This window comes from Carassius carassius, chromosome 1, assembly GCF_963082965.1.
Source record: "Carassius carassius chromosome 1, fCarCar2.1, whole genome shotgun sequence".
Taxonomy (NCBI): Eukaryota; Metazoa; Chordata; class Actinopteri; order Cypriniformes; family Cyprinidae; genus Carassius; species Carassius carassius.
The window spans coordinates 39537577-39550164 of record NC_081755.1 but is presented as its reverse complement, the minus strand read 5'-3'; positions in this window follow the sequence as shown (position 1 = coordinate 39550164).

Below are 12588 nucleotides of genomic sequence, written 5' to 3'. Positions count from 1 at the left end.
AGGGGTATATTTATATATGGGTCAAAATGATACATTTTTCTTTCATGCCAAAACTAATTAGGATATTAGGTAAAGATCATGTTCCGTGAATATATTTTGAAAATTTCCTACCATAAATATATACAAACTTAATTTTTGATTGGTAATATGCATTGCTAAGAACTTCATTTGGACAACGTTAAAGGAGATTTTCTCAATATGTTGATTTTTTTTGCACCCTCAGATTCCAGATTTCAACCAAATATTGTCCTATCCTAACAAACCATACATCAGTGGAAAGCTTATTTATTCAGCTTTCAGATGTGAAAACCCTGTTGTGTGTAATCTACCACTGCCTTTTGTCATTGAATTGATAGTTTCTGGGGATTTTTAGCCAGTAAAAGGACTTTTATTGCAATTTTAAAAACGTCCAGCTTCAGGTTGTGGTACATGTGACTTTTTCTGTGAAATATTTAATGATTAATGAATGTATGAAATTATGTAAGAATAACTTTGTATATTGTTACTGGACTAGACTGGACCAAAGCAACAAGGTTTAATTGATTATCCATGCATCTTTTTTTTTCAATATTGTTTTGCATTATATGTTTTGCCACCCACAATTGATACTTATATACATTATGTAAATAGCTGTCTATATTAGAACGTTATTCAAGATCTAATTGATTTACATTGCAAGCTATCAGATATGTATCTTATTTTTGGGCCATATAAATATCAGCAACTGCACAGTTTTTGCTCAGTTGCATAATGTTGAAACTCTCCTGCAGCTCAACCAGCAAAGACTGCACAGTTATGACATATTTATGGCATCATTTGGCTAAGTGACATCCATTTATAGTTAATTTATTAGCCTTAAGCACAATGCATCAGCAAAATGAGGAAATGGTTGCACCCTTGGGTGTAGTGAATAAGCCATCTGATAACGTTCAAACTGAATGCCTTGATACAAAAATGCTGAACATAGTTTCAGTTATACATCTTAACATTTTAAGAGAAATGAGCCAAATAGTTATAATAAGGAACTGAGGTAAAACATTATTTTTTTATATATATTTCCCCATTTAATTGAATGAATAACGCAAACTGCATTTGAAATCTAAATGAAATGTAGTGACAAAATTACTTTTATATATATTACTATATATAGAATATATATATACAGTACAGACCAAAAGTTTGGACACACCTTCTCATTCAAAGAGTTTTCTTTATTTGTAGAGTCACACTGAAGGCATCAAGGGCTATTTGACCAAGAAGGAGAGTGATGGGGTGCTGCGCCAGATGACCTGGCCTCCACAGTCACCGGACCTGAACCCAATCGAGATGGTTTAGGGGTGAGCTGGACCGCAGACAGAAGGCAAAAGGGCCAACAGGTGCTAAGCATCTCTCGGGGAACTCCTTCAAGACTGTTGGAAGACCATTTCAGGTGACTACCTCTTGAAGCTCATCAAGAGAATGCCAAGAGTGTGCAAAGCAGTAATCAAAGCAAAAGGTGGCTACTTTGAAGAACCTAGAATATGACATATTTTCAGTTGTTTCACACTTTTTTGTTATGTATATAATTCCACATGTGTTAATTCATAGTTTTGATGCCTTCAGTGTGAATCTACAATTTTCATAGTCATGAAAATAAAGAAAACTCTTTGAATGAGAAGGTGTGTCCAAACTTTTGGTCTGTACTGCATATATATATATATATATATATATATATATATATATATTAGTGTGTGTGTGTGTGTGTGTGTGTGTGTGTGTTTGTGTGTGTGTCTATTATAGTGCTAAGTTTCTTCTTCTTCTTATTATTATTATTAATTACTTTTAATAATAAAATCCGTTAAATCAGTTGATCCAGTGGTCATCATGAAGGGAAGGTTATGAATAAAAGTTATGAATCTCCAGAAGATTTGAAGAATATAGCATATGAGTTTTATGTGCCCTTGCTTCCATTTTGAAGCTTGAAAGCTCGAGTTGGCTTTTGAAAAGAATGATCATTATTTTAAATATCTCATGTTGTATTCCTGTCACAAACACGCCAGGTTCCTCCTCCACACAATCACGACGCACACCCTCACCTGAGTACTAATCACCACCACCTGATCCGCATCACCTTCATCCACCTCAGCACCACAAAAGCCACACACACGCACTCAGTCATTGTCCGGTCACGTTCGCGACAAGATCATTCCTGCGCTAACTATTAGGACTAACTCCTCTTTACCTTCTCTCCAAGGATAACCTCCGAAGTCTCTTCTTCCGTCTTCTCTCCAAGGATTACCTCCAAGATCCTCCCAAAGACCCCACGGTGCGTGTGTGTGGTACCCTCCTTCCCGGCACGGATCCCAGCACCCATCCACTCCTTACTTCCCACTCCTCTGCTTGTGTCCATTTAATAAACTACATCTTTCATCTGTTACTCCTCTGTCTCCGAGTGATCCGTAAGAGATGACCGGACCCGCACCAAGAGACACAAGCATGAGCCTCACGGATCCCTTCCAGGAATTAGTAGATGCACTCCGCCGTACACTTATGTCAGCACCTGCATCACCACCACCAGCGAGCACTTCCGTGGATCCTATCATCCCTCCTTCACCTGCCGTGCACGCCAGTCCCATGGCACGGCCAGCGCCCTACTCTGGTTCTGCGGAGGAATGCAGCGGATTCTTGCTTCAGTGTTCACTGGTCCTGGAGATGCAACCGCTCTCGTACCCTACGGATCGAGCCAAGGTAGCTTTCATTATCTCCCAGTTACAAGGCAAGGCTTTACAATGGGCAGACTCTCTCTGGACCCAGAATAATCCTGTAACCCAGTCGTATTCTAGCTTCATCGAACACTTCCGGGAAGTTTTCGGCAAACCTGCCTGGGACTCCTCTATAGGTGAGAGATTATACAACTTGAAACAAGGGAATATGTCTGTCAATGATTATGCCTTGCAGTTCAGGACTCTGGCGGCCTCTAGTGGATGGAACGAACAGGCCCTTCTCACTACCTATCGCCAAGGATTGGAGCCAACTCAGTCTCCCAACCTCGTCCACGGCGGACGCTTACCAAATCCACACCATCACCGGCAGGCCGTTAAGCAAGAAGTATGTACGCCACTGCGTGGGTCCAATCTCTCTCCAAACTGGACTCCTTCACCATGAGAACATTCATCTGCTGGTTCTGGAGGATTCCACCGCTGACGTCATCCTAGGGCGCCCGTGGTTGGAGCAGCATAACCCGGTAATCTCCTGGAAGACCGGAGAAATCCTGAAATGGGGCGAAGCCTGCTTTCAATCCTGTATCTCCGGCTGTCCAGTTCCCGTGGAACGTCCCTCCGAATCACTACCAGTCTACACCACCTCTATTGATAGCCCTGTCGTCAACCAATCCATCTCCATTCCAGCTCTACCTAAAAGCAGAGAAGTGCTCATTCCATCAGCCCTCAGTGCAGTTCCTTGGCTATACCATCGACCGCAGTGGCATCCGGATGGACGAGGGGAAGGTAAGCGCCGTCCGGGATTGGCCCGTTCCTACCACCATCAAGGAACTACAGCGATTCCTGGGCTTCGCAAACTTCTACAGACGATTCATTCAGAACTTTAGTACCATCACCAGTCCTCTAACCAACCTCCTTCGTCAGAAGCCCAAGTCCCTGTCTTAGACTCCAGCCGCCACCGAAGCCTTCCAGGCCCTGAAGCTGGCCTTTACGACCGCCCCACTCCTCGTGCATCCTAACCCAGATTTACCATTCGTCGTGGAGGTGGACGCCTCTACCACCGGAGTGGGTGCGGTCCTGTCTCAGCAGCAGGGGACGCCCAGCCGCCTCCATCCATGTGCCTTCTTCTCCAGGAAGCTCAACCCGGCGGAGGTGAACTACGACATTGGCAACAGGGAGCTACTTGCCATCAAGCTTGCCCTGGAGGAGTGGAGACATTGGCTGGAGGGAGCCAAACACCCCTTTCAAGTTCTCACTGACCATAAAAACCTGGAATACCTTAGGGCAGCCAAGAGACTCAACCCCAGACAAGCCCGCTGGGCGCTATTCTTCACCCGCTTCCAGTTCTCCATCACGTACCGCCCTGGGGCAAAGAATGTCAAGGCCGATGCTCTGTCCAGATGTTACTCACCCGAAGAGAGGTCTGAGAACCCCGAACCCATCCTCCCAGACAAAGTTATTGTTGCCCCTATCACTTGGTCTGCCGAAACCCTACCTCCAGCCGAAACTCCTGCCAATGCTCCGCCGGTTTGCCCTTCCAGGGCACCAGTACATCCCCAGGACACGTCGCACTCCTCTCATCCACGCCACCCATACATCACTTGGCACTGGTCACCCGGGGGTCAATGAAACCCTCTCGTTGCTACGGGAATGCTTCTGGTGGCCCAACATGGCCTCGGATGTCAGAAGGTACGTGAGTGGATGTAACAGCTGCGCCATGTCCAAGAGTCCTCGCCATCTACCATCTGGCAAACTCCATCCTCTGCCTGTCCCCAACCGCCCGTGGTCACACCTGGGAGTGTATTCTGATTGTTGTGGATAGATTTTCTAAAGCATGTCGTCTTCTTCCTCTGAAGGGTCTCCCCACTGCCATGGAAACGGCAGAACTGATGTTTAACCATGTCTTCAGGTACTTCGGCATCCCAGAGGACATAGTGTCGGATCGGGGCCCCCAATTCATCTCCCGGGTATGGAAAGCATTTCACTCCCTCCTAGGTGTGGCCATCAGCCTGTCCTCCGGCTACCACCCGCAGTCCAACGGGCAGACAGAAAGGAAGGTTCAGGAGATCGGACGCTTCCTCTGTACCTTCTGTCACGGCCACCAGAACTCCTGGAACCAATTCCTGGGGTGGGCCGAGTACGCACAGAACTCCCTCCGTCAACCCACCACCGGACTCACACCCTTCCAGTGCGTACTCGGCTACCAACCACCCCTGTTTCCCTGGTCTGGAGAGCCCTCTGACGTTCCCGCGGTCGACTATTGGTTCCGGGAGAGCGAGAGGGTCTGGGACGCGGCCCATCACCAACTTCGAGCCGACCTTCGCCGTTCCGAGGCCCCCCAGTACCAACCCGGTCAGAAGGTCTGGCTGTCTACCCGGGACATCCGCCTGCGTCTACCCTGCCGCAAGCTTAGTCCCAGATTCATTGGCCCGTTCACTATCACTCAGCAGATCAATCCGGTCACCTACAAACTGCAACTTCCTCCCGAGTACCGGATTCACCCCACATTCCATGTCTCACTCCTGAAACTTCACCATCCTTCTGTTCTTCCCTCCACAGAACCTGGCAAGACGGAAGCCCCCCCTCCTCTCCTCCTAGATGACGGCGCAGCCTACTCGGTCAAGGACATCCTGGACCCCCGGCGGCGTGGTGGGCAGCTTGAGTATCTAGTGGACTGGGAAGGCTACGGTCCAGAGGAACGCTCCTGGGTCCCACGCAACGACATCTTGGACCCCTCCTTGCTGGATACCTTCCACTCAAGACACCCCAACCGACCAGCTCCCAGGGGTAGAGGATGCCCACCACGACGTCGGGGTCCCCGGCCCTCAGGAGCGGGCCCTGGGGAGGGGGGTACTGTCACAAACACGCCAGGTTCCTCCTCCACACAATCACGATGCACACCCTCACCTGAGTACTAATCACCACCACCTGATCCGCATCACCTTCATCCACCTCAGCACCACAAAAGCCACACACACGCACTCAGTCATTGTCCGGTCACGTTCGCGACAAGATCATTCCTGCGCTAACTATTAGGACTAACTCCTCTTTACCTTCTCTCCAAGGATAACCTCCGAAGTCTCTTCTTCCGTCTTCTCTCCAAGGATTACCGCCAAGATCCTCCCAAAGACCCCACGGTGCGTGTGTGTGGTACCCTCCTTCCCGGCACGGATCCCAGCACCCATCCACTCCTTACTTCCCGCTCCTCTGCTTGTGTCCATTTAATAAACTACATCTTTCATCTGTTACTCCTCTGTCTCCGAGTGATCCGTAACAATTCCATGGAAGAATAAAATATTTGTAACAAAATACGTAAATGATGACAGAACATTCCTTTAAACTTAAAACAGTGAAAAGAAATACAAATATAAATACTGTATATTATACACTCTGATAAAAGAATTCCAGCCTCACTCTCTGATTCCAGTTTTGAGTAACTGTGTGTAGAGGGGCCTTCATTTAAATGCTTGCCATTCATTAAAAATCTGTGTTCTCATCTCTCAAAACAGACAAAGAAAAAAAGAGTGAAAAGAGAGAGGGGAAATGATGAGAGTGAGAGAGAGAAAGAGAGATGAAGAAGAGAGCATATCCTGACAGCTTTCAAATTCCAGCCTTCACATGCTGTTGGAATAGGGCGAGTGTGATGGAGGCATGATCAGGACAAGTTAAATTTGAGCAGTAGCTGTGATCAGTGAAGCAGGAAGGGGTGTTCAATTAAATATTTCACCTCAGCTACTGCTGTACAGATACAGACCCTGGGCTGTCAGCTTCCGCACTGCAACATTCATCTGCAAGATCTTTTAATAAGAAAAAAAAAAGAGAAATGTCTCTTTTGCCTGTCGTTGCCCCTGCTTTTCATATGACAACTTCAGCTGTTCCTTTAAATATTACTCTCATTTTGTTTGTGAAAACCAGTGGGTCTGGTGGCTCTGTGGTTGGTAAATCAAAGGTTTCTTTCTCAAACCCCAGTAGGAATGACTCATGTATGACCTTGACAGTCAGTGGGGTCCCCTATCGCCATCATGCCCTGGAGCAGAGCACTTAGCACCCGGTCACTTCTGGGAATAAATGGGCTTTCACTAATGCTAAATGACTAATAATTATAATTTTGCCTGTGTTTCGTCATACTCCCATAAAGTGAATCACAACACAAATTCAGAGCTTGATCCACTAAACATTGGGACAATATTTGTATGTGGTTGCACCAGTGAAAATGTTGGCAAGTCAAATACAGATATGAACTATAAAAACAAATATAGCTCAATCAGGCAGAAATAATCCCTGACATTGAGAACATGTCTATTAAATTAAATCCTATCAATATAGAGCACAAGCAACGTTTTTGAATACAGCATACTAGTATGTGCATACTGATGTTTTTGAAAGAAGTATCTTATGCTCACCAAGGCTTCATTTGTTTGACAAACACAGTAAATCAGAAATATTGTGAAATATAATTACAATTTAAAATAGCTGTTTTATATTTGAGAACATTTTATAATGTAATGTCTTCCTGTGATTCTGAAATCAAAGCTGAATTTTCAGCATCATTCCTCCAGTCTTCAGTGTCACATGATCCTTCAGAAATCATGCTAATATACTGATCTGCTAAAAACAAACAAACATTTCTTACTGACCCCAAACAAACAGTAGTCTATGTTTCCAGTATGACTTAAAGATTAATTCTGCAAAAACCACAGCATCAAGGTTGACTCATGTTCCTATAGTCAAAACTGATATAATATGTAACAAATATAGATATGTTATAGTACAGCACTCATTCACTGACACTATACACTGGGAACACATTTTCCAATGCATTTTACATAGATATGTTCAAATAACTGATTTTTATCTGCTGAAAAAGCATAAAAATATCCTAGTCACTGTACAAGTATTGTAGAGTCAAGTGCTTTTTTCTCTTATTTGCTTTACGAATCTCTCTTGTGATGTAATATAAACCATTTTCCTACACAAGTACAAAGTACATGAGTAAACGTTACAAAAGAGACCCTTCCCCCCCCCCCCCCCCCCCCCTAAAAAAAAAAAAAAAAACAGAAAGCGCTGAGTTATGTAAATAAATGCCTGTAAATTCACACAAGAAGAGTGTGACACATATGCACGGGGCACGGTACTATCTGTGAACATACTGACTCACATGACACCCTCTGAAGTGCTTTTGTTTTGTGGGTTTGGAAAAGCTTTCCTGTAACGTTTTCTCTCTCTTTTTTTATCACACAGTGCCATTATACAACTGTGTCTGCATTTCCCTTGTGTGAGGAACCATTTATTTCACCTTTTATCTTTTATTCCTCTCAGAGTACATTTCTGGAGTGACAATAGCATTCTGTCCGTAGAGGAGAGGTATGCTGCAACATAAAGAACAAACACCATTATTACCAAACCACCGCCGCTTTCATAAACAGATAACGTCCGACAGCTATTTTCATTTACATGAACAAGAAGAGACACAGAAGCCATCAGAGAAAATAGGACTGATTACCAAGCAAAAATTGCAAATCCACCCTGACCAATTTACAGAATTTCGGTAATCCTCTAAAGGAGGATAACATTTAAGCTGTAGATGCTTTACACGTGTGAAGGTCATTTTCAGATTTAAATGGGTTGAACGCAATTGTTTTCCAATGCTTTTTAAAAGGTCAAAGGGAATCAAACTTCTCATTTGAAGTTTTGCATAATTAATACATGCACTAAAAAAGAAAAATGAAATAAGGTTGAAAAACAAAAACAAAGATTTGCTTTGTTTAACTACATCATTGCAGTTGTTGTTTTTTTTTTCTTTTCTTTTTTTTTTTTTTTTGTTGGTAGTGTCATCATTGTGATTAACTTAAAATTCCAAAATTCAAGCTTTTCTTTATTATAATAAAAAGTAAATGAATGAAAGAATGAATGAATGAATGCAATAAAAAATAGCATTGCATTAAAAATACCGCCATTATAAATAGGCCTAAAATTGCAATTTCATCGTCATAAATACTGTGATGTACTGTACTGTAATGACAAAAGTTTTAAACATGAATTGCATTAAAGTATATTTTAGTTTACCATAAATGCTTGTCTGTACATTCAACTGTACACTTGAAAAACATTTCAAAGACAACAAAAGTATGAAATTACATATAAAGATGTACTTAAGTCTTAATTACTCTGTCAAAAGAAGCACTCTAAATGTCAGCTAAATGCATTCTAAAGCTCAGCTAAATGCTAAACTATAATACATTTTCATTCAGTAACATTGTATTCAATTCACACTGAATGTATAAGTATAGTCTTTGTGTGAAAAAATGTGAAATTCTTTAATTTTGTAAGAAGTATTCTTTTTAAGTATCTCAAAATGTATTTATTTTTACAGGGAGTGTTTGTTCTTCTATTAAATCTATCAGCTTGTTGTTTTATCCTTGTCGTGTTTCATATTTCAGTGTTCTGGTCTATGAGTAGCATTTCATAAATGTATATGGTTTTACACACAAGCAAGCAATTTGCATGATTTGCATTTCTCATCATAAGGCACAAAATAAAGGGAACAATCAGAAATAGTTCATCATTTTGATCAACTTTTAGTAAAAAACAGCTGTCGGTCTATGATAACCAGATACATGGAAATGGACTGGAAAGTTCCAGAACAAGCGTAGATCCTCTATAGCAGGGGTTTTCAAACTGTGGGTCGCGACCCACTTGTGGGTCACAGAATGGAACAAGGTGGGTCACACAAAGTCACTTGGCTGCAGCTAAATTTGCGTTTCAATAAAAACACACACACACACTCACACAGTTCAGTCTAGGGCTGCACGAATGTGACGAGTGGGGCGGGGCCGAGAGCCGTGGAGTGATTGGGAAATGAGCGACACCTGCAACACTCACCGGTCTCGAGAACCCCGGAGGAGATAGGAAGTATACAAAAGAGGAGCGACGACAGTGAAGGACGAGAGAGGCCACTGGGTGGCGTCTGTACTTCCCGGTCAGAGAGCACCTGTCCATCAAAAGCTCACTATCCAATCAGAGTAGATCACTGTTAACACCACCCCCATGAGATGTTTGTGTCAAAACACCAAACGAAAAACTGCGAAACGTAAGCGAAATCTGTAGCAATGAATTCAGAATCCACGATTAGCGAAAACGAATCTTTGAAAAACATTAACAAAGAATGAAGCATATTTGAAGAGCCTGTTAAATTTGTGCGACTGAGTTAATTTTTTTTCATTTTCATAGTGTTTTTCTTCTTTTGTAATGGCATATTTTTGATAGTTTCTGAAAAAGTTACGTTCAGTTTTATAAAGTTTCGTTCATTATTATTGAAACAAATGTAATTCCATAAGCAGGGCACAAATGCAGGATTAATTGTAACACTACAAGATTTAAACATTTCCACATAACAAAATGTACAAAAGTTTGCAATATTTCCTTGATGTATCATCTCTGTTTAGAGAAAAATTTGCCAAAGTTCAGAAGTCTTTTGAAGATATTGCTGAACATTTATTTAACCATCACAAAAATAAATATATTTTTTTTATTATTATTTAAAATGAGACACATCTGTTTATTATAATTTTTTACCAATTTCACAATTATTTTAATCTCAAAACTGTGTTAGATAGCTCTGCTTTGCTTCTCATGCTTTTCTAAATAAGTGTTGGATTGTGCTCCGTTCTCGCCGACACAAACGGAAGATCATGAATGTATTTTCTGCAACAAAACACAGCAGCGCAGATTACAGTTCACTAGAGTGAGCCTGCTTCACGTTTTTATGAACACTACATATTTTAACGTCTGTAAACAAAAATTAAAACTGAAATATTAGTAGTGAAAATTTGTTATTTTTATTAAATACTTAATTTCTGTCATCAAACTTTTAAGATTAGGCTTAAAGTAATGTCAATCGTTTTCTTATTTTTTTTATATATATATATTTTGGTGGGTCGTGAAATAGATTACACTTGTCTAGGTGGGTCGTAGAATGGAAAAGTTTGGGAACCACTGCTCTATAGCATCTATGAACATCCATGTGTGTTAACAACAAGGCTGATCACGCCTTCATAATTGGCTGATAGATCCCATTTGAACAAAGAGGATCAAACATGCACAGAGTCTCTCATGCACTGAGGCGAGTAATACAGTGCTGTAGTTTCTCACAGGAGCAGAGAGGACGCCTCTGAACGCAATCATGAGGTAATTAAAGACACAACTTATTAACACAATGAAAATACAAATTACATTCAGAAGTGTGAAGCTAAACTTCCTCACCAAAACCTGTTAATTAAAAAACAGGAACTAATGACTTGTCATAGGCGCTCTGCTGGGCTTTACCTGGATATAAACAGATTTACATATTGTTGTCTCTGACCATGCTGCAGGCAGCATGTATGGTATATTAAAGAGACGCATGGCCAATAATGTTACAGCATCAGCACCTAAGGGTACAATTAGAAAATAACCAAACAGCACATTCATTTATAGCACGAGTACCATATAAACATTATAATGATGCTTATTACGGTAGTTAGAATAAATGCACAAAATATACACAGTAAGGAGTTTATGGTTACAAAAACGACAAAAAAATAAGCAAAGTATGTTAAAATGGTTACTGTAATACCAGTGATACTACTAATAAAATTTTCTAAAAAGTCATTTTAGAAATCAGACAAGCATTAATAGAGAAAAGATGATAATTAAAACCTGTAATTAGTTTTTCTCCAATGAACCCTCAATCAACAATAAGAGAATAATATAAAAGCCTGTGTTGTAATATCGCCCATGTACTTCCTTGGGTCCTCACGGGGATTGTTGCATCGATGTATGAAATGCTAATGACCTATTTAATTCAGAGCCATCTAGAGGGACATGTAAGGAGGGATGAGGTATAAAAGGATTGGAAAAACCACTTGAAAGAAAATCAGAGTTCACACAGGGGAAAGAACCATGCTCAACATGAAACACTGACAACATGGTGGTCTACCTCTCAACAGGGGAAGAGCTGTGAAAGAAAGAGAGAGAGAGAGAGAGAGAGAGAGAGCAAAAAAGTAGTTGTAATATGAAAAGGCATCTGTTAAATGACACTATTTATCATGAATGATCGTAGAAGCATTTAAGTCCTGTTTTTCATTTGCTTCTGAATTAAATGGCATGTTGCAACTATCTCGTCCAGACAGATAATCTCCAAATAATGGGAACCTTGAAACTAGGGCTGTCCATTTAATGTGTTAATCTATTGTGATTAAGTATAAGAATAAAAAGCATTTAGTTGTGCTCCCTGACCTGCACGCAAATCCCATAATAAGGAATCCTGCAACTACCAAAATACCCAAATTTGGCTGGTTTAATGTGCCCTTGCTGGTAAATACCATAATGGCATACTCTGAGCAAAAGTATATACTGCTTATATTTTATTATGGTAGGCAACACTTTAAGAAAGAAAAAGGTACAAAGTCTGTCAGTGGGGCTATAATCTTTCTAAAGGTAAGAAAACCTTACCTTACGTTTTTTAAACCTTTAAGGTACAAATATGCACACTTTAGGTAATAATATGCACATTTAAAGTAATAATATGTACCTTTTTAGGGTAAATAAGGTCCAAAAGTACCTTTTTAAATGTAAGGAATTTAAATGTACTTCCCCAGTGGCACATTTTTTTAACTACTGCAAATGCTAGTGAATATCATGTTATAGACTTCAGAATAAAACCATTCATCTAAATATCATTTAAAAGTTGAACACATACATAAAACAAATAGTCTTGACTTCTAAAGCAACTTTTTTAATATCTATTCATTGCTTTGTCTTTGAATTATATTACTTTGGCAGCTTTTCTAAGCAAGCGTTTATATGTGTGATAACACATCCCTGCATCATATTTTCTGAATGAAATCCA